Source organism: Dama dama, chromosome 18, assembly GCF_033118175.1.
Source record: "Dama dama isolate Ldn47 chromosome 18, ASM3311817v1, whole genome shotgun sequence".
In the NCBI taxonomy this organism is placed as follows: Eukaryota; Metazoa; Chordata; class Mammalia; order Artiodactyla; family Cervidae; genus Dama; species Dama dama.
In genome coordinates, this window is record NC_083698.1 from 90,334,791 (window position 1) to 90,359,081 (window position 24,291).

The window sequence follows — 24,291 nt, forward strand, 5'->3', positions numbered from 1 at the left end:
CCAACTGAGCTATGAGGGAAGCTGTAAAAATGTTTGCAGTAAAAAATACCTAAATATAGATATTAATCCTGACACTGACAGGAAACATTTATTCTAAAAAGATGTCAATTCTTCTCTAATTAATCTATAAAGTCAACGCATGAACTCAATCCAAGGAATATTTTTTTCATGGAATGTATTCTAAAATGCACATGTTAGAGCAAAAGGGGAAAAGAAGGGGTAATTTTAAAGAAGGAAGAAAGGAGGATCTACTCTACTGGATAAAAAGACACAATAAAGAAATAAAAGCATCATAAAGAAAATGTAGAACTGAAGCAGGGAAAAGAAAGACCTGTATAGATAGAAACTTGATGTGACAAAATGGCATTGCACATCAGTGGAGAAAATATGTACCAATGAATAAATGCTGCTAGGAAAACTGGCTGTCCATGGGAAAATAAAACAAGGTATCCACACTTCAAAATATACACACAATTCCATCTTAGAGAGACTGCAGGTGAAACTAGGAAAAGCAAAATTTGAAAACTTTTAGTAGAAAACAGATGAGACTATTTCTATGACCTCAACCTAAAAAAATAATTTTTTTCAAATAAGACATGAAGAACCAAAGCCAAAAGGACTGACTAAATTTGACAGCATAAAAGGAAACTCCTATTTAATAAAAGACATTATTTAAAAAGTGGACAATCAAGCCCCAAACCAGAAGACAACTGAACAGGTATGGACAGAAAAGAATGGGTAAGAAAAATATATAAAGATAGCTTAATAAGAAAACCAATAGGGAAAATGGGCACATGACTGGCAAACACACTTTACAGAAGACACTCAACTAGCTAATAAATAACATACATTCTCCACCTCACTAGTAATCAACAAAATGTTTATTAAAACCACAGTGAGATACAATTTCATACCTATCAAACTGACAAAATTTAAAATCTCTTTTTGTGAGGATATGAAACAAAGTTTAAGCATTGTAGGCAGCAATTTCACTACAGTTACTCAAACTGAAGTTGTGCTCATCCTAAGACCCAGGAATTTTCTGGTTATATACCCAGATAAACTAAGTACATGTACAGGAGTTATCAAAAATTGCTTACAGCTACATGTCTGAATAGTAAAAAAAAAAATTGCAAAATTTAAATACTTGTCGACAGGAAAATGTATTTTTAAAACGTGACATTTTTAGAAAACAGAAGACTATAAAAACAAATTAAATGAGTGACTATATCTATAGATATTAGCATGAATAACTCTTGAAAACATAATACTGGGCCAAAAAGGCAAGCGCTGGAGAGGTGCATGCTACGTTCCGAGAGATGCAGACGAGACACTTAGGTCTCCCTTTAGCAATGAAGGGGACTTATTCCCCCAGCTACTGGGAGGGCTGTAGGCTGACCGCCCTCAGCTGAAAACAGTCACCTTGTCAAAGTCAGGTCCCTCTGGGGACACAGCCTGCATCCAATGACTGGTCAGTGTGCGGCTGAAGATGCTTGGCCCCTCACCTCAACTTAGGACAATTCCGAGGGGCTGTCCCACCTTCAGAATGCCCTCTGGGAGGCCTTTCCTGTGACTGCACTGCAGCCCAATTTCTCTCTCCAAAATCTCCTCAATAAACTTCCAGCATGTTAACCTCCGCTCAGTCTGCTTTCCTTGGAACTCTACTTTCAACAGATACAACTTTTATCTTATTTGAAAACATATAGCACACATGTTAATAAGACCAAAATCAACCAAGTATCTGTTCTAACCACAATGGAACAAACTAGAAATCAGCAGTGGAAGAAAAACTGGAAATTTCACAAGCACGTGGGAATTAGCACAATCTTGAGTGACAAACGGGTCACAGAAAAGATCAAAGGAAAAATTAGCAATATCTTGAGACCAAAAAAAAAAGAAAAACAAACCAAAATTTATGGGATGCCACAAAATCAATACTAAAGAGGGACGTTTAGAGAGGTGAACACCTACATTGAAAAAACGAAGAAACTGCTTAAGAGCGCATGCTCAGGCATGTCCGACTCTTTGCAACCTCGTGGCCAGGCTCAGTCTCTTATTGACTTGGAAAACTCAGCAGTGGCCACAGGACTGAAAAAAATCAGTTTTCATTCCATTCCCAAAGAAAGGCAATGCCAAAGAATGTTCAAACTACTGCACAGTTGCACTCATCTCACATGCTAGCAAAGCAATGCTCAAAATTCTCCAAGCCAGGCTTCAACAGTACATGAACCGAGAACTTCAAGATGTTCAACCTGGATTTAGAAAAACTACAGGAATTAGAGATCAAATTGCCAACGTCCACTGGATCATAGAAAAAGCAAGAGAGTTCCAGAAAAACATCTACTTCTACATTATTGACTATGCCAAACCCTTTGACTGTGTGGATCACAGCTAACTGTGGAAAATTCTTAAAGAGTTAGGAATACCAGATCACCTTACCTGCCTCCTGAGAAACCTGTATGCAGGTCAAGAAGCAACAGTTAGAACCGGACATGGAACAGACTGGTTCCAAATTGGGAAAGGAGTACGTCAAGGCTGTATACTGTTACCCTGCTTGTTTAACTTATATGCATAGTACGTCACACAAAACACCAGGCTAGATGAAGCACAACCTGGAATCAAGATTGCCAGGAGAAATATCAATAACCTCAGATATGCAGATGACACCACCCTATGGCAGAAAGTGAAGAAGAACTAAAGAGCCCCTTGAAAGTGAAAGAGGAGAGTGAAGAAGTTGGCTTAAAGCTCAGTATTCAAAAAACTAAGATCATGGCATCCAGTCCCATCAGTTCAGTTCAGTCACTCAGTTGTGTCCGACTCTTTGCAACCCCATGAACCACAGCATGTCAGGCCTCCCTGTCCATCACCAGCTCCCGGAGTTTACCACTCCCATCACTTCATGTGAAGTAGAGGAGGAAACAAGAGAAACAGAGACAGACTTTATTTTCTGGGCTCCAAAATCATGCAGATGGTGACTGCAGCCATAAAATTAAAAGACAACACTTGCTCCTTGGACAAAAAGCTATGAGCAACCTAGACAGCATATTAAAAAGCAAAGACATTACTTTGTCAACTAAGGTCCGTCTAGTCAAGGCTATGGTTTTTCCAGTGGTTATGTATGGATGTGAGAGTTGGACTATAAAGAAAGCTGAGCACTGAAGAATTGATGCTTTTGAACTGTGGTGTTGAAGGAGACTCTTGAGAGTCCCTTGGACAGCAGGGAGATCCAACCAGTCCATCATAAAAGAGATCAGTCCTGGATGTTCATTGGAAGGACTGATGCTGAAGCTGAAACTCCAATACCTTGGCCACCTGATGTGAAGAGATGATTCATTTGAAAAGACCCTGATGCTGGGAAAGATTGGGGGCAGGAGGAGAAGGGGATGACAGAGGATGAGATGGTTGGATGGCATCACCGGCTCAATGGACATGGGTTTGGGTAGACTCCAGCAGTTGGTGATGGATAGGGAGGCCTGGCGTGCTGGGGTTCATAGGATCACAAAGAGTCGGACACGATTGAGCAACTGAACTGAACTGAACTGGCCAGGGTCCTCTGTCTATGGAATTTTCCAGGCAAGAATACTGGAGTGGGTTGCCATTTCCTACTCCATTCCCCATCCAGAGATTGAACCCACATCTCTTGTGTCTCCTGGATTGGAAGGCTGATTCTTTACCACTGGTGCCACCTGGGAAGCCGACATTAAAAAGGAAGAAAGAAAAAAAAAAAAAGAAAAAAAAAGGAAGAAAGATCCCATATAAACAAGCTAATTTTACACCTCAGGGAACAAGAGAAAGAAGAACGAACTAAGTCCAAATTTGGCAGAAGGAAGGAAATAGTAAAGATTAGAGCAGAAATAAAATAGTGAGTAGAAAAACAACAGGAAAAAACTATAAAAACTAACAGTTGACATGTTTTTTAAAAACAGCAAAACTGACAAACATTTAGCTAGACTAAGGAAAAGAGGAAACTCAAAATCAGAAATGAAAGAGGAAACATAATAACTCATGCCACAGAAACAGAAGAATGTAAGAAGCTACTATGAGCAATTGGATATCAACATACTGGATAATCTAGAAGAAACAGAAAAATGCCTAGAAAAATACAACCCACCAAGACCAAATCATGAAGAAAGAGAAAATATGAACAGAGTGGTAAGGAGGCTGAATCAGGAGTCAAAAACTCCGCAACAAAGTAAACCACAGGACCAGTGGTCACTGGTGAATTCTATCAAATAGTTAAAGAAATACTGTGGATCACAATAAAATGTGGAAAATTCTGAAAGAGATAGGACTATCAGACCACCTGACCTGCCTCTTGAGAAACCTGTATGCAGGTCAGGAAGCAACAGTTAGAACTGGAGATGGAACAACAGACTGGTTCCAAATAGGAAAAGGAGTATGTCAAGGCTGTATACTGTCACCCTGCTTATTTAACTTATATGCAGAGTACATCATGAGAAATGCTGGGCTGGAGGAAGCACAAGCTGGAATCAAGATTGCCGGGAGAAATATCAACAACCTCAGATATGCGGATGACACCACCCTTATGGCAGAAAGTCAAGAAGAACTAAAAAGCCTCTTGATGAAAGTGAAAGAGGAGAGTGAAAAAGTTATCTTAAAGCTCAATATTCGGAAAACTAAGATCATGGCATCCGGTCTCATCACTTCACAGCAAATAGATGGGGAAACAGTGGCTGACTTTATTTTGGGGGGCTCCAAAATCACTGCAGATGGTGCTTGCGGCCATGAAATTAAAAGACGCTTACTCCTTGGAAAGATTATGACCAACCTAGATAGCATATTAAAAAGCAGAGACATTACTTTGTCAACAAAGGTCCGTCTAGTCAAGGCTATGGTTTTTTCAGTGGTCATGTATGGATGTGAGAATTGGGACTATAAAGAAAGCTGAGCACTGAAGAATTGATGCTTTTGAACTGTGGTGTTGGAGAAGACCCTTGAGAATCCCTTGGACTGCAAGGAGATCCAACCAGTCCATCATAAAGGAGATCAGTCCTGGGTGTTTATGGGTAGGACTGATGCTGAAGCTGAAACTCCAATACTTTGGCCACCTGATGTAAAGAGCTGACTCATTTGAAAAGACCCTGATGCTGGGAAAGATTGAGGGCAGGAGGAGAAGGGGATGACAGAGGATGAGATGGTTGGATGGCATCACCAACTCAATGAACATGGATTTGGATGAACTCTGGGAGTTGGTGATGGACAGGGAGGCCTGGTGTGCTGCGGTTCATGGGGTCGCAAAGAGTTGGACAAGACTGAGCGACTGAACTGAACTGAACTGAAAGCTAATTCTTCTCAAACTGGTCCTAGCATAGAGATAGACATGTAGACTGGAACAGAAGAGAGAACACAGAAATAAATCCATGACTATATAAGGTCTTCAATAAGGGCACCAAGAATACACAAAACAGAAAAACACAATCTCTTCAATAAACAAAGTTGTAGAAAGTGGATATCCACAAGCAAAGAATGAAACTGGACCCTTATCTTATGCCACATAGAAAAGTTGACTCAAAATGGTTTCAAGACTTAAACATTAAGACCCAAAACTGTAAAACTCCTAGGAGAAAACACAGGGGAAAAGCTTCATGACACTGGGCTTGCAACAAAAGCAAAAATAGATAAATATCTGTACATTAAACAAAAAAACTTTTGCAGAACAAAGACAAGAATCTAACAGAGTGAAAAGGAAAATATCCGATAAAGGGTTAATATCCATGATGTCAATATTATTGCTGCTACAGCTCAATTAGCATAAATAAATATATACACAGATAAATAAATAAATAACAGAATGACTAAAAATGAGCCAAGGACTTGAATTGGCTTTCCCCCAAAGAAGACATACACATGGCCAACAGAAATATGAAAAGATGCTCAACATCACTAACCATCAGGGAAATGCAAATACACAATGAGATGTCACCTCACACCTGTTAGAATAGCTGTGATTAAAAACACACACACGTGCATAAAAACAAGTGTTGGCAAGGATGTGAAGAAACTGAAACCCTTGTGCACTGTTGGTAGGAATGTAAAACGCTACATCTGGTGTGGAAGACAGTACAGAGGTTCCTTAAAATATTAAAAATAGTACTACCATATGATCCAGCAACTATACATCTGGATATTTATCCAAAACTGAAATTAGGATGTCAAAGAGGTATTTGCACTCCCAACACTTTAATTCTATAACATTCCTATGCTTTCTTTGTATGCCTGAAATATTCCATAATTTTTAAAAGTAACTTTAAAGGAACAGCTTGCCCCTATATCAGCTATTCTCTACCTTCACTTTTTTTTTTTTACCAAAATAAAGAAGATAGATGACCTTCATGTGGACAAGAGGTTATCACAGGTGCTCCCACATCTTGAAACAAGACCAAATTTCACAGTGGAAGCAAAGAAAATAGAAATACAGAGCTCTTTTTTTCTTTTACATTCTTTCTTTTTAAATTGAGCAATCTCAAAAGTATTTACAAGTTTGTTAACTCCTTGTGATGTACAAGGAGCGATCATTTGAAATTGGCCACTGCACAAAGTGCATGACTTCTACAGTAACTGCACCTCTCTTTCTCCTGCTCAAGAAATTATCAAATTTCAAATGAAAAAGAAAGTATAAGACTAACTTTGCTTTTATTACATTTCAAACTCAGTGGCGCCATAGTTTGAACCTGGGCAGTCGGACCCTGAACTTAAAACATTGTTTATTACCATGAACAACCCCAAGAAAAAACTTCTAAAAGTAGGATTCAGAGTAAAAGAAGATGCCAACGGATTTTGCTTTCTAGATTCAGAACATTTTCCAATATGAAAAGTGTAAAAAGCATAATTACAGTTATGTAAAACAAACATGATTTTTGTATTTCTAATAAAAATATTAGCAAAATAAAAGGGTTACCTGGATGACTTAATCAAAGAGCATATTCACGTGAAATACATAGCTGAGATGAAAGTATTTCCCCACACCTATCAGAGTAATGGCACAACTGCCTGTGACACTGTGTTCAGCTCTGATCTTGTGAATTTTAAAAATTTGGTATATTAAAATTTGCTCCACATCCCTAGGGTTGGTTCACAGAACGTTTTTCCTTGCCCCTATCCAACTTTCTGAGCTACGTGTGACAGCAAAATATCAAGGAACTCAGTAACTTAAAGGAAAAAGGTGCATGGAGGGAGGCAGGATGAAAAACTCACATTTTCCTGATTTGGGGCAGATTTTGTACATATCCAAGGCACTGAGATCAAACAATCCAATTTATCTTTCACAGTTCTCAGTGTTAGTCGCTAGTCCTGTCCAGCTCCTTGAGACCCCATGGACTGTAGCCCACCAGGCTCCTCTGTCCATGGAATTCTCCAAGCAAGAATACTGGAGTGGGTTGCCATTCTCTTCTCCAAGGAATCTTACCAACTCAGGGATCAAACTCTGGTCTCCTGCATTGCAGGCTGATTCTCTATCATCTGAGCCACCAGGGAAGACCTGTTATCTTCAATCACATTAATTATTCAGGATCACTACTAAGAAACTAAACTTTGGATTCTATATTTGTTTGATATAAAAGATTTATAGAGAGTTTCAAAGAAGGAGGAAAAAAAATCAAAATTCTCAGATACAGGCAAAAAAAAAAAGGGGGGGTGTTGTTGACTGGCAGCAGAAATCTCCAATGATCTATGTCAGCAAAAGCTTCCATATCTTAAAGGAATCTTATTCACAACCCCTCCCTTTATATCATTTTATGTTTCAACAATCTCTTTCCTGACACTATCAAAAAACCTTTTTCTTTCACATTTTCCTAGCAATCTACTTGTCCCTAACTTCTCAGCCACATCTTGGAAAAGAGTTGTGACCTCAGCTGAGGCTGGCAACAACACAGGCGCGCCCTCTTGTGGCACAAAAGGAAACTGCCTGTTTACACTGGCACTCGCGCCCAAGAAATTATTTCTGAATTTAACAGCACTAGAACACGTACCTCATGGTCTGCATTTTACAGACGAGGAAAACAGCCTAACTGAGGCCAAGAAACTTACTTCATCGAGGTACGTCAAGCAGGAGGACATTTAAAGCAGGATCTGACCACATATTATTGAAAGATAAGTCGGAAGCAAAGATCCTCACGACCCAGATAATCATGATGGTGTGATCACTCACCTAGAGCCAGACATCCTGGAGTGTGAAATCAAGTGGGCCTTAGAAAGCATCACTACGAACAAAGCTAGTGGATGTGATGGAATTCCAGTTGAGCTATTTCAAATCCTGGAAGATGATGCTGTGAAAGTGCTGCACTCAATATGACAGCAAAGTTGGAAAACTCAGCAGTGGCCACAGGACTGGAAAAGGTCAGTTTTCACTCCAACCCCAAAGAAAGGCAATGCCAAAGAATGCTCGAACTGCCGCACAATTGCACTCATCTCACACGCTAGTAAAGTAATGCTCAAAATTCTCCAAGCCAGGCTCATGTGAACCACGAACTTCCAGATGTTCAAGCTGGTTTTAGAAAAGGCAGAGGAATCAGAGATCAAATTGCCAACATCCTCTGGATCATAGAAAAAGCAAGAGAGTTCCAGAAAAACATCTATTTCTGCTTTATTGACTATGCCAAAGCCTTTGACTGTGTGGGTCACAATAAACTGCGGAAAATTCTTCAAGAGATGGGAATATCAGACCATCTGAACTGCCTCTTGAGAAACCTGTATGCAGATCAGGAAGCAACAGTTAGAATTGGACATGGAACAACAGACTGGTTCCAAATAGGAAAAGGAGTATGTCAAGGCTGTATACTGTCACACTGCTTATTTAACTTATATGCAGAGTACATCATGAGAAACGCTGGGCTGGAAGAAGAACAAGCTGGAATCAAGATTGCTGGGAGAAATATCAATAACCTGATATGCAGATGACACCACCCTTATGGCAGAAAGTGAAGGAGAACTAAAGAGCCTCTTGATGAAAGTGAAAGAGGAGAGTGAAAAAGTTGGCTTAAAGCTCAATATTCAGAAAACTAAGACCATGGCATCTGGTCCCATCACTTCATGGGAAATAGATGAGGAAATAGTGGGAACAGTGGCTGACTATTTTGGGGGGCTCCAAAATCACTGCAGATGGTGACTGCAGCCATGAAATTAAAAGACACTTACTCCTTGGGAAGAAAGTTCCTACCTAGATAGCATATTTAAAAGTAGAGACATTACTTTGCCCAACAAAGGTCCGTCTAGTCAAGGCTATGATTTTTCCAGTGGTCATGTATGGATGTGAGAGTGGGATGGTGAAGAAAGCTGAGCGCCGAAGAATTGATGCTTTTGAACTGTGGTGTTGGAGAAGACTCTTGAGAGGCCTTTGGACTGCAAGGAGATCCAACCAGTCAACCCTAAAGGATATCAGTCCTGGCTGTTCACTGGAAGGACTGACGCTGAAGCTCCAATACTTTGGCCACCTCATGCGAAGAGTTGACTCATTGGAAAAGACCCTGATGCTGGGAAGGATTGGGGGCAGGAGGAGAAGGGGACGACAAAGGATGAGATGGCTGGATGGCATCACCGACTTGATGGACATGGGTTTGGGTAGACTCCAGGAGTTGGTGATGGTCAGGGAGGCCTGGTGTGCTGCAATTCATGAGGTCGCAAAGAGTCGGACACAACTGAGCCACTGAACTGAACTGAAGTCGGAAGCAATGGGTAAAACCTAATTTTAAGTTTTACTCTTTTGACATAGATTCAAAATAATGGTTTACATAGTATTTTTGGTTTAATGTAATATATTCACGATCAATAAAAAATAAAGGAAAGTGAATAGTGAGCAAAAATTTTCAAAATCAGAGGAATCATTTTCCAAATTATTTTTATTTTCAAAAAGTATAAAAATAAGAGTATTACTTTCTGTATTTATTTGTTGGAGCTTCACAGGTGGCTCAGTGGTAAAGAATCTGCCCGCCACTGCAAGAGACGCAGGAGACACAGGTTTGATCCCTGAGTTGGGAAGATCCCCTGGTAGGGGGGAAATGGCAACCCATTCCAGTATTCTTGCCTGGGAAATCCCATGGTCAGAGGAGCCTGGCGGGCTACAGTCCATGGGGTCAAAAAAAGAGTCGGACATGACTGAGTGACTGAGCACACATGCACATTTGTTACCAGTGTACTTCTTTCAAAAGAAGGACAAGGCAGAAATAATTAGAATTTAAAAAATAATGAACTGTCATCATTTACGTGCTAATGTCAATGGATATGAACAAGAGTTTATGCTTTGTGTTAATGACATGTCAAAAAATTTTAAACCTGTTGATTTTTAAATACCTTTAGTAAGTAATTAGCAATCCTTGTCATAAATTAATATGATTAAAAGTACCTCTTTTACAGGGCTATTCTAAAAGTTAAATGAGCTAATACATACATAAGATGGACCTATGTTTTCTAAAATTTACCTTTTTAATCTTCTTTATACCAAAGAAGTATAAAGAATGTACTTTATAAGTGATAAAAATTTAGAGACAAGAAGTCAAGTGGAATTACTAAGTTCTTAAACCTGACTGGCTTTCATGTCAGAGGACATCTCCACTCTGCAACTACCCTGAAGCTCTCTCTCATCAGTGATTTCACCTGTAAACACGAGTCCTACCACAGCCCGAGATGCTGCACAAGCGCGGACCCCCAAGACCACGTCGGTTTTCTCTTTCCTCCCTACTGCTCCATGTGAGTTCCTCTCCCAGAACACAGACGGGTCAAAGAGGGACATCTTTAAAGTTCAGTCAAGTGTATGCAAATAGCTACACTCCTCTGATAAAACCTCTAGAGTGATTTCTTGGTTTCCCAAACCAACAAGCAAAACAAATAAACTTCCTAGGCGTCTTCTGTTTCCACCTCAGTGAATGGTATCACCACTTGTTGAGACAGCCATGGCCAAAGTTGAACTCAACCTTGATGCTGCTTTCTCTATTCTTCAGATTCAGCCAGCCACAAAGTCACATCACTCAGACTCACTGCATCTCTTGACCCTACTCTCTCTTCTTTATACTCCCATGTCGCAGCTTTATGGTCCCCCCAACCTGGCTAACAGTCAAGTCCTATTCATCCTCCAAATCTCAGCAGTCTACATTCCCTGCTCCAAAGCATCCTGGAACAAAGCCTCTCTGAACACCCCTGCCTCCTCCCCATGGAGGCCGGTTGTGTATCATCAGGCCTCCACCCTCAATTCCATGTGTCTTTTATCCTTGCCGACATGTCTTATCTTTGGTGTGCATGACAAATGTGAGTCCCTTAAATCTTTGTTGAATAAAGGACTTGCTTTGAGGGGAGAAAAGAAAAAGAAAAATTTGGTTAAATAACTGGTATTTTATCTGGGAAAATGGCTGAATGAATTTTAGGCAAATAATTGGTTGTTTACAGGACAGATTTTTTTCTGTTTGAATATTCCTGCCTGGAGAATCCCATGGTTAGAGGAGCCTGGTGGGCTACAGTCCACAGGGGTGCAAAGAATCAGACCTGACTGAAGCGACTTAGCACACATGCACACAGGCTGAATCACAGGCAAGACGTTCTAGAGTTGTTGACTGCTTCATTAAAGTCAGGTCATTTTCTAATTTTATCTGAGGATGCAAAATTCAATGTCCCTAGAAATACCTATTCCTAGGCTGGTGCAGACATGGCCAGACCCTGCTCCAGGGGGTTCTCTTGGTTGCACTTTACCTCTCATCCTCAAGGGTCTTATGTCCAGATTTCCTGCTGTCTCCACATATGTGGGGCTGAGGGTAGGTGGGTGGGCACCCAAGGCCTAGAAGGGTGTGCCTCTCTGTATCTAAAAAATACAGAGGTATTAAGCTGTCATCCATTTCCTTTACGAAGAACTAGAGGTGGAGGTTAACCTACACTTCTGAACGACTGTGCACGAATACAGTATCAATCTAAGAAACTACCATTTCTTTCAGCCAGAGGGTGCTAACAGTTGTTCAGCACAAAACCAATCATTCTAAACCAATGTTTATGTGTAAGTGAAATGCAGCTGCTACTGTCACTAAACCCTGGGAAAGGCAACTAATAATGATTTCTTTCACCTTTAGAATCCAAAAAACATCTGACACAAAAATTAATTCAACAGGTCTCACCAAGTATTCCAAAGCAACATAGTACAATGAAATCCGCAATACTGTCCTGTTTCTTGAACAGTTCTCTTAATGAGGATTTTAAAATTTGATTGGCCATCCATTTTTTTAATGGCTTTATTAAGGTATAATTTATATACCATGAAAGTAATCCATTTTAACAATACAATCAGATGAGCTTTAGTAAGTTATACATAGACGGCTGCATGACTGTCAACAAAAATACTTCCATCATCCCAACAGTTCCCTTCTACCTGTTCACAGCCAGCCTCTACTCCCTCTCTGGCCCCAGGCAATCACTGATCTGATCTTTGATTTTTTCTTTTCTAAAAATTTCATATAAATAGCACATTACAACATATAGTCCTTTGTTTCTGGCTTCTGCTAACTGGCATGTTTTTGAGGTTCATTCATGTTATACTAGAGAATGAATTAGGAGTTTGTTATTTTTCTTGGCCGAGTAATATTCCATTGTACAGCCATCACACATTTTGCTTATCCATTCACCAGATGATGGATTTGGATTCTTTGTGAATTGTCTATAGTATCTTTTGGATTGTCTATTGTGAATCTGCTATGAATATATGCTTGATTCTTGAATGGACACAATTTTTTTTACAACCTTACTGGGGTGTTATTGACAGACAATAAATCACACAAAGTTAAACTGTACAATCTGATGGATTTTGGTGTATGTGTACACCCCTGAGACTATTACACATAATCAAGATAATGAGCATATACATCACCCCAATGTTTCTTTGAGCTCCTCCCTTGAGAATCCTTTTCTCCTTCCTCCCGCCAAGCCATCCTCAGGCAACCATGGATCTGCTGTCACTGTAGATTAGTTTCCATTTTCTAGCATTTCAATTAAATGGTGCTTTGAGGGAGGAATCTGCTTTTTTTTTTATAGAGCATACTCATCCTGAGATTCCCCATGCCATTGCATATATGAATAGTCCACTCCTTTTCATTGTTGAGTTGCATTCCAGTGCACGGATTTGTCTATTCATCTGTTGGTGGACAGTTAACATTATTTCTACTTTTTGGCAACCACAAATAAAGCTTCCATGAACACTGTATACAAGTCTTTGTCTGGACATATGCTATTATTTCTCCTGACGGCATATCTGTAAGAATGGAATTGCTGGTCACATGTTAAGTGTATGTTGAACTTTTAAAGAAACTGCCAAACTGTTTTTGAATATAGTTGTACCATTTCATATTACCATCAGCAGCATATAAAGATTCTGGCTTCTCCACATCCTTGCCAATGCATTGCTGTCAGGTTTTAATTTTAGTCATTATAGTGGGTGTGCAGCAATATCTCATTAAGGCTTTAATTTGCATGTCCCTAATGACTAATGATGTTGAAATGCTTTTCGTTATCTTTATTATGTGCCATTCATCTATCTTTTTGGTGAAATGTCTCTTCAAATTTTTGTACATATTTAAATCAGATTGTTGTCTTTTAACTGAATTTTAAAAGTTCTTTATTTTTTTCCTACATGGGCTATGCTTAGTTGCTCAGTTGTGTCCGACTCTTTGTGACCCCATGGACAGGCTCCACTGTCTCCAGGGGATCTTCCCAGCCCAGGGATCGAACCCAGGTCTCCCGCACTGCAGGTGGATTCTTTACTGTCTGAGCCACCAGGGAAGCCCAAGAATACTGGAGTGGGTAGCCTATCCCTTCTCTAGGGAATCTTTCCAACCCAGGAATTGAACTGAGGTTTCCTGCAATGCGGGTGGATTCTTTACCAGCTGAGCTACCAGGAAAGCCCCCTTTTTCCTATATACTAATCCTTTATCAGACTTAAGTTTTGTGAATATTTTTTCCTAGTATGTGGCTTGACTTTTCATTTTCTTAAGACTGGTTATCTTCTGAAGAGCAAAACTTTAATTGTGATGAAATATAATTTACTGTTTTTTCTTTTATACTTCATGCTTTTTATATCCTACTGACTAAATCTTTGTCTAACCCAAGACACAAGACTTCCAGATACATTTACTTCTTCACATGTGGGTCTGTGATCCATTTTAAGTTGATTTTTGTGTATGTTGTAAGGTAAAAAGTCAAGGTACATTTTACTTCATAAGGAAATCCAATTGTTACTATTTGTTGAAGAGACTATGTTCTCCCTATAGGATTACCTTAGTAGCTTTGCTGAAAAGCAACTGACCACATATGTATCTTATTTCTGGATATTTTGTTCCACTGATCTATATGTTCATCCAATATGTAAATACTACACTGTTTTCATTACTATAGCTTTATGATAAGTTTTGAAAAGAGGCAGTGTAAGTTTTCCAACTTTCTTCTTTCTTTTTTCAACTTTCTTCGTTTTTTAAAGCTAGTCTGACAGATATTCTACATCTTCTCCATTTCTGATAGATTTTAGAATTTGTTTGCTAACTTCTATAAATACATTTCTACAAAAAGTCTGTCTGAGACTTTGGCGATGACTTTGTTGAACCTCCAGATCAATTTGGAGAAGACTGCCACATCACCAACACTAAATCCTCCAACCTATAAACATAGTATATATTCCGGCTTACTGAGGGATACTTCTATTTCTATCAATGAAAGTTTGTAGTTTTCAATATGCAGGACTTACAGTTCTCTTGTTAAATTTATTCCAAAGCATTTCGGTCTTTGGAATGCTACTATGAAATGACGGACTTGTGTTTTCTTGGAATATCATATAAACAGAATCATACAATACGTGACCTTTTGTGACTGTCTTCTTTCACTTGGTATGTTTTCAAGGTTCACACATGTTGTAGCATGTATCAGCTCTTTGTTCATTTTTACTGCCCAATAGTATTATTCTGTTACATGGATGTACTGCATTTTATTCATCTAGTCATCAGCTGACAGTCTCAGATTTCTAAGGGTTGATGGTTCTTTTAGTAAGCCGCTTGAACTTAAGCTGTAGAATCTATCTCCCCCCCCATGAAGTGTAGCTCCTGATGTCTTCGCTTCCTTTTTACAATCTGTAATTCTTACTTGTTTTCTGGCCTGCTTCCCTAGGATCACCTGTGAGCCTGCACAGACAGTACTGCCGCTCACATGACGTGCCCATTCATCTCCCTCTCTCTGCGTCACTCACTTCACTCCAATCATCTCGCCTCCGACCATTTAAACAAGCCAGACACACTCCTGCCTCAAGGTCTTAGCATCCGTTATCCCCTCTACCCAGAAGACTCTTCCCCCAAATATCCACAAGGCTCTTTCTCTCGCCTTCTTTGGGTCTTTGTTCAAATAGCGCCTATCTAGTGAGGCCTTCCCTGAACACTCTGTTTACAACTGAACCCTTCCCTTGCATTTCTTCCAAAGCATCTATTATCTTCAAACAGATTATATATTTTATTTATTTATGTTTTCATTCTGGTTTCACTAATGGAATGCTAACACCATGAAGGCAGGAAGTTTTGTTTATTTTTTCCATACTGTTAACACCAGTACCTAGAAGACTGTCTGGCACAGAGCAGGTACTCAGCAAATACTTGATTGAATCAAAGAATCATATTCTTAAAACAATGCAGATTTGTATTAATTGATCCATACACAGCCCAGAAGGTTCAAAGCTAAAAGAATGCTGATTAATGGATGACTAAGCATGTTGACTATATACAGGCCAGTTCTATCTATTGGAAATATAATGTAAGCCACAAGTAAGTTATAATTGTCTAGCAGCTACATTAAAAATAAGTAAAAGAAAACAAGTGAAATTAATTTTAATGTTTTGTTCCACCCAAAATATCCAAAATATTATCATTTAAAAATGTGATTCATACAAAAATTACTAATAAAATATTTTCAGTCTTTTTTTTCCACACTAAGTTTTTGAACTTTGGTGTCTATTTTATGCACAGCACATCTTATTTGGGACCAGCCACATTTCAAATGTCAACAGCTCCATGTGGCCACTGGCTACCACATCAAACAGCTCAAATATAGACCAAAATTAAATAACCCTGTTATAGTAGGGAAGTATCTTGTACATTTATTCATTGTATTCACCTGAGCATTCCAAAATAAGGTCCTGGTACAACCTCATAATTTCCTAGCTTTGTCAAACAGATTCAATGGATATAACAAGAGAACTAGTAGCTTTCATTCTGAAAAAATAGTTTATATCAAACTGGCTCAACTCTAAATTTCACAGAGAAATTCTGATTGGAAAGAATGAGTGCTCTTCTTTTCTAGTCTCTTTAATTAAGAAACAAAGTCAAACCCAGAGAGATTTTGTAATCTTATCTACATTATCAGGGGGAAAAAAAACATTATTTTCAAATAGAAAGAACTTTTAAAATTCTATTTTCAAGAAACAAACAAGCATTTATTTCAAGTTAGCCAAAATACATTTCCTGCTAAAATACAATTTTTGTACAGATATAGTTGCATTAAAAAATTCATAACAGTTGTCTTACCAGTATTTTTGCATTCATAATAAAAAGCTGAAATAAAACACTAAGGAAAAATTTAATAAGCTCTTAAAATTTTAATACATGCAGTTAGGTCCTTAATATGATATTTAAAAGCTAAACCATTATATATAGAAAATGTTTTCATTAACTTTCTTATCATCAGGGGGATTAATTTCTTCCAGAATCCCAGTATTTAAAAATATTCACTTATTGGAACTGTAATAATTGCCATCATTATTCAACAACAAAATTTAAAGAATCCAATTAAAATTCCTGGTAATTTGAAACCTAAATGTTAAAATTTTTTCTTTTTTTAGGCAATAAATTAAAGCAGACTACAGCATCTACTTACTCAGATGTTACAGGAGGTTTTCTTCTCTTTTCCCATAAACTGGCAGGTTTGAGCTCAGATCATCAGCAAGGCACAGAGAAACTCCAGATGGTAAGATGTCCCAAACTCTCTTTACCCTGAAAAGCATAAATAAAATGCCAGTGTGAGAAAGAAAACTCAAGTTACAACCAAGATAGAACTCTGAGGAGTGGCCTGTCTAGATAGGGAGTAACTTCTGTTTCTTTTCTTATTTTTTTTTAAAAGTGAGGGCGCACAACAAGTCAATTCACGGCCCTGGAGTTGTGGGTGACCTGATATAGCAATACTTGGTATTATAACTGCTCTTCTGTTTTAACAAATCTCTTTGGGAGGAAGCCTAAATTAGCACAGTAAAATATGCATCCTGTACTATAATGTGATGGTTTTTTCACCAGTCTGACTCTTCAACTGGAGAGATTAGAGGTCTATCTCTAATCACATAATTTATCCTAAAACTAAGATACTTCTGAAAATGAAAAGGGAAACTTTTGAAATTTTTTAAATCAATAAACTTTTTATGATATTATTTTTTCATAAAAAATAATGTACATCCATTAAAGCAAAAAATTTAAGGTTCTTTATATTATATGAACACTTAAAATATCATAAGTAGATTAATTATTCTTGGTATATATTCATGTACTTCAATCCATTTTCTTAAAGAGTCTGTCTCTGGTATTGTGTCATTGATTTTTTTTTTCTGGAAAACGTGCGTGGAAAAAAGCTTATTATTTGAAATTTTTCACCAAGTTACCACAATCTTTTTGAAAGTTTCATTTTATGTTAAGTAAGCTGAAATCACTGACATCTTCATCTGGCTCTTCTCCATTAACGTTCTTTTTAGCAAGAAAATGTTCTTTTCAGGTGCTGAGAAACCTGATAAGCTTTAAAACAAATTCTGCTAAGTAGAGGATATTCTCAGTTCTATTTTTTAGTAACAAAATTGTAAAATCTCAGTCTATTTTACAGGTACTATCTTTCCACCTAAATTGGAGCTCTTTTTTCCCACTCTTGCCCCCTCCAATCCATTCACCATGAAACAGTGCAGCTCAGGTAGATTACCCCCCACCCCTCAGTGCAAACTTAACATGTAACTTACCATCTAAAAGCTTTTCAATGGCTTCCCACTGCTACTAGGATGTAATCTCAAATCTTAAAAGGCCCCCGAAGCCCAGCACAACCTGCCTCCTTCCTGTCTCGTAGGCAGCTCCGACAACCTCTCGGGTCCCTGGAAGCACCAGGCTCTGCCCTGTCCCAGGCCTTTAATGCTCTGTTCCCTCTGCTTGGAAAGCTTTTCTTCTTGGTCCATCTTTACTTGCCGAACCATCTTTCCTATCTGATAGGCCTTCTAATGTTACCCAATCCAAAGTACACCAAGACATCCTCTCTTTTTCTCTCAAAAGGAGTCCATACTTTTCCTATGAGGCATTCACTGAAAACTACATTTGTGTTTTTAGGAGGCCTACCTCCACCAGGTGGTAAAAACTTCACCGGAGGTTGTAGATTGTTCATTTGACTCACCTCCTAATCACTGTCCTTTACCCAGCCCCGGTTTGATCCTTGGCACTTGGTTAACCTTCAGAAAATGTCTGATGGATGAATGAATGAAAGACTGAAAAGGAGAGGGATAAAGGGACAAAGGACAATCTAGTTATTTCAGCCAACCTGTTATCTATGACCAAAACAATTCATTATCCGAAATCCAACTACACCATCAATTTCCTCCTCTATACAGGATTATTTTCATCAGTGCATAAACACAGTCTATACTTTCTTCCAATCTAAAAGAGACAGAGACAGACAGACAGACAGATATACACACCCCTTTCTTCTAATCCCAGGTTTCCATGAATTAATTCTCCATTATTCTAATACAATTTCATAGGAATACTCAGAAGGGCTGACTATTTCTGCTGTCCCCAATTCTTTCCTCGTCTTCTTATTTGAGCCCACTCCAACCAGGCTTTTGTCCTGATTACTCCCCTGAAACTGTTCTTGTTAAAGTCATCAGTGACGTCCACCTTGAACTACCCAGCAGCCAGGTACTGAGGCAGGTACTTTAATGAGTTCTCTAATCCATTTAAACAAGTTCATCACAGCCACCTTTGAGCAGATACCATTGCTATCCCCAGAGAGAGGATCCTCTCTTTCTTTAGACACTTTCTTGCTTGGTTTTCAGGACACCATACTACTGGCCCTCCTCCTGCTTCACTGGCCATTTCTTCTTAGACATCTCGTTGTCTCAGTCTCTTCATGTTAGAATGACCCAAGGCTCTCAGTTTGCAGATTTCTTTTCTATCCGTACTCCCTCCCCTTGATCACCTCAGTGGGTCTCTCATCACTTTAAATACCACCTACAAGAGCCTAAACTTCTTCCCTAAACTCAAGGCTTGTATTTTCAGCTGCCTCTTTGACATCTCCCCCAGATGTCTACTAGACATTTCACACTTAACATCACCCCATGACAAAGCTGCTCATGTTCTCCCCAAGGCTGATGCTCCTACGGGCTTCCCTATGTTAGTAAATGACAATTCAACCCTCCAAGTCATCTTTGCCTTTTCTCTTTCCTTAACACCCCATTTCCAATCCATCAGTAAATCCTGTTGGCTCCTTAAAAACACATCTAAATTCTGCCTATTTCTCCCTATTTCCACTGCCACTACTGCCATCCAAGCCTTTATCATCCCCATCTGGATTATTACACAAGGCTCCCAGCTGATTCTTTCCTTGCCTCACCACATACTATTCTCAAAAACAGAAGGCCAAAGTCATATAGATAAAACAAAATCAGATCATGCCACTCCTTAAAACCCACCAATTTTTTCCCTTCTCATCAGAGGAAGTCATTTTTCTTTTTTCTCTTCCCCCTGGAGAATTTCAACTTCTTAGGGGAAATATTTTTTGTTTTGATCGATACTATATCCCTCTGGTGGCATGAAAATGCCAGGGACATGACAGGTCTCCAATAAACATTTATTGAACTTAAAAAAAATTTGAAAACAAGACCACTGGTAGGCAATTCAACTAAATCTCCAGACTCTACTGTTCTTAACAGCAGGCTCTTAGAGAGCATGGACCATGCAGTTATAATTAAATTTTGCACAGTAACTTGCACACAAACTCTAAATATAATTTCATCATTGATGACATATTTCCCACTGAAAATTTTAGCTTCCTATATTATATGAATATTACTAACTTTAAAAGTTAAGCGGAACATTTAAAAACATGACATCTGGGTCTCAATCTCAACTCTCAATACCAATTCCCTCAACTTCTACTGCAACTACCCAGCCGCCTCCCCCTTCGTGGAGGTATTTGCTCACTTAGTAATGCTTTGCTGTGAGCGCTGTCTTGACAGTGGCTCCGGAGCTCTCACTGTTACATTATTTGCTGCACTGTTGTCAGGTGACCCGGAGACATGCAGAGGCTTAGACTATCCTGAATAGCAGGAAGAATAGTGACTGAGAGTCTAGCTATAGCTGCTTTCTTTTTCAAGGTTCTTCTTTCAGCTTCTTGAGTGTATCTATTAACGCTTTAACTCTCCCAAAGGCATTTCTCAGCCTACAGCCAGCTGTTTCCAAGGTCTTTTTCATGACTAAGCCTGTCTTCCAACAGTTTCATGACTCCTACAGGCTGTACCAGCCCACACACACTTCCATTTCCAACCCAGGACTCCAAGCTTCCTTTTGGTTCTTAGTAGACTCTACATAAGAATATTTTATCAGTGCAGTATCTTTATGTGATAGTTAAAATTCAGAGAGAAATCTGGAGCAAGCTGAATACTGATACAATCATTCTATTCGTGATCACTGTTAGACCTTGTCTCATTTCACCAAATAGTTCAAAACCATTGGCATTGTTTTTTGATCAACAACCTATAATTTAATGAGAAGCTATACACTTTCAACATGTCATTCTTGTTTTTCCTAAGTATCACTATAAAACAACACTGCTAAAATCAAGATAGATCCCAACATGCTTAAAAACACATATTAATATGACCCAGTACATGTATGGCCATCATCAGTAACATGAGAGGATGATGAATTAACATATACTAAGTACTTACTATGTACAGGCATTTTATCCTCCTCATCATATGCAATCCTTATCATAGTCTTGTATGATAGGTACATATCACCAGACTTTAACCCCCTCCCCACCCCAGTGAGTGAAACTGAAAGTTGCTCAGTCGTGTCTGACTCTTTGTGACCTCATGGACTATACAGTCCATGGAATTCTCCAGGCCAGAATACTGGAAGTGGGTAGCCTTTCCCTTCTCCAGGGGATCTTCCCAACCCTGGGATCGAACCCAGGTCTCCCGCACTGCAGGCAGATTCTTTACCAACTGAGCCACAAGGGAAGCCCAAGAATACTGCAGTGGGTAGCCTATCCCATCTCCAGGGTATCTTCCTGAACCAGGAATCGAACTAGGGTCTCCTGCGTTGCAGGCGGATTCTTTACCTACTGAGCTATCAGGGAAGCCCAGAGGGCTTCCTAAAGCCCAGTGTCACATCTCCTTAGGTGCCAGCTACTCGTGATTCAACCTTAAGGAGTGCTTGGTCAATCTTTACCAAAATGAGCAGCTAATAATTAAAACTGTTATATCTGGTAAACATGTAAAAGTCAACTTACACCTGTAGTACAGGCTTAAGTGTTTAAAAGCTTTTTCAGTTGATTTACCCTAGCAGGTCCAAGGGATACAAATATTCTTTAAAGAAATTGCACTATGATGACTAAAGTTTTTCATGGAAAAGATGAATAGCTTGTTATATTTGGCCTTTACTTATTTCTCTACATGGAAACTGTCTCTTAAATTATTCTGTTATGAAAACTTATACCAATGAGCATAAGCTCCTTGGCGGAAAAAAAAGATTTCAAGGTTGTCCTTGACTCTTTAGTGAACTAGACTTCTGAGCTGGACAAGTCCAGCTCTTGAAATTCCTTGAAAAATGCTACTTCCATCATTTAAAGCTTTAAAGCTTCACATTAATCTACAAAATAAACTATCTCCTCTGAAAGCACTGTCACAGAACTTGAGGATGAACAGAATAAAATCAGCACCAACACAAAAGCCCCACTGACAACACTGAATATTTAGAGAAACAAACCACCGCATGGTGCTCTTGACCACCACCGTTTCCGAAGCCCCTTCCCCAGGGGCATTTTCACAGTAGAGGAGCTGGATGCCTGGCTCCCAGAGCCCCCGCCCCACCCCTGCGGTGCACGCACCTCCCAGGCCAGGTTCCCGCGGCCTCCTCGGACTCTGGGGAGCCCAGTCCACGTGAGCTGCACTCCTGGGTCTTTTACATAACTGTGGTTGAAGATATTTTTCACAAGGTTCTTTAAACAAAGATTCACGTGATAAATTTCTGCTCAAGTTTAGTTCCAGGAAATGTTTGGTTTCTGCAGCTGTTTATATGCTTCCGGTTGTCAGGACATGAAAACGATATAATTCTGTTTCTTTTTCTTACTTGAACAACTAGAAAATGTGAAATCAAAGATATTGCCCAAATCTCTCAGCACTGACAGATGGGAATACTTAATCCTTCAACTTCTTTTAGTTGAGATTGGTTTTACTTTTTTATAAAGTTACTTTACCTTTTTGGCCTGAAATGTATAAGTTGCTTTAAGTGTCTGCAGAAGCAAGGAAAGTTGCTAAATGTAAAACATAAAAGACATATATAATGTTTGACACGCTTATACATCCCAGAATAAAATTTAAAAACAGAGAAAATACACTGAGAAGGCACAAACGCTCAGAATTAAACTCTGTTATATAAAAGATACAGAAGATCCCACAGAGAAACAAAACAGCACTCTACCCTCTGTTTAAACCTGGTTAACCTGTTTGAATACTCAAATAGGTTCTTGGTTGAACCTCCCTAGCAATACCAAAAAGTCTGAAATTTTTACAAAGCATTTTAGTAAGAGAGCTCTCAAACATTATTTTGAAAAATAAAACCATTTTAGAAAAGTGAATTAAACTAGGTTTATGACACGTGTATGTCTGAAGTCATTTCATTTGTACAATAGTCCAGATGACAGGTGTGCCTTCTGTAACCATAATCGGCCAAGAACTGTTTCTAGTTCCTTCATTTCTTTTCAGTACTGAGGTTCAGTAATAAGTCAATAAAGTAACAAGTGATAAAAGTACCCATCTAAATCTTGAAGGTATTTATTTATTATAATTTTTATATTCTTTTCTCAAAGCATTTACAACCTATAAAAAGGCAGACATTACAGCAAAATTATATCTTACAAATATGAAAATTCAAACAAGAGAAAAAACGATGAAATTCTGTAGGCCACAAGTTTGGACTTACACTGACTGGTACAGCAAAAAGAGAGAGCCAGTCAATTGTAAAATGTACACTAGCCATGATGCAATGATATGTCTCAGGAGAAACAGAATTTGCCCTGGTATGCAAATCTGATAAATATTTCTCTAGCAGATCAGTATACAATAATACACTGGCGTCTTTAATACTACCCCTGACAGGCTCATCCAGCAGTTTCTTAAAGCATACAACATACAGTAAAAACATAAAGCTCTTAGATAATCTGGATGAATAAAAAAGACAGAAAACCTAGAGAGTCTAATACAACTTTCTGTGATGATATTCTAGATATTCTAAATCTATACTGTCCAGGTACAGTAGCTACTAGCCACATGTGAACACTTGAAATGAGGCTAGTACAACCAAGAAACTGAATTTTTAATTACTTTTAATTTTAAATTAAAAAAATTTTTTTTATTTTAATTACTGTATTATAAGGCAAATACCTACCCACTGGACCATATAGGTCTAAAACATTAGTTATCAAACTTGTTTTAGTAGCAAAATCATTTTTGAGTTGGCAAACATACACCAAATCTAATATATTAAAAATGTAAATGGTATATTAAATATAAGTTCAAATTTATAATATTAATAGAGTCAATGTGAATATGAGTTTTCCAGTGGGTAAAAACTAGAAATTGAAGGTTATAAGTGAGAGTTATAGAATCAGTCTCAGTAAACACTTATTTCTGTATTTTGCTTGGATGCACTGCGCACCATGAGGGACTTACAGCTACACATTCTGAGGCACCCAATTACCAAAAGCCACACACAGCAGCCAGCTACTCAGAAAGCACAAGAAAACACAGCATGCTGGCAGGGCAGCTTCAGGTATTTCTCTTCATGGGAAGAGTCCTCCGGAAGTTCACATGGCCAAACGAGAAGCTATTCTCTTGGGTATTCAGATGACAGCTCAGATGCAAGGAAATGAGAATCACAGGGTCACAATGACTTAGAAGCCTTCTGTCTCAAACAGAAGCCAATACCTCAAAAATGATCCTAGCCACAGCCTCCAGGTCCCCACGAATTTCATACC

At 38.7% G+C, this 24,291-nt stretch overlaps 1 long non-coding RNA gene across 9 annotated transcripts in view; it reads right to left on the bottom strand.

Moving 5' to 3' along the window:
• Positions 1 to 24,291, bottom strand: part of LOC133072492 (uncharacterized) — a 206,374-nt gene that overhangs the window by 140,247 nt on the left and 41,836 nt on the right. For all 9 annotated transcript variants that reach the window (XR_009696752.1, XR_009696751.1, XR_009696746.1 and 6 more), the window contains exon 3: positions 16,891 to 17,006. This is a non-coding gene — a long non-coding RNA (uncharacterized LOC133072492). The remainder of the gene's footprint in view (positions 1 to 16,890; positions 17,007 to 24,291) is intronic.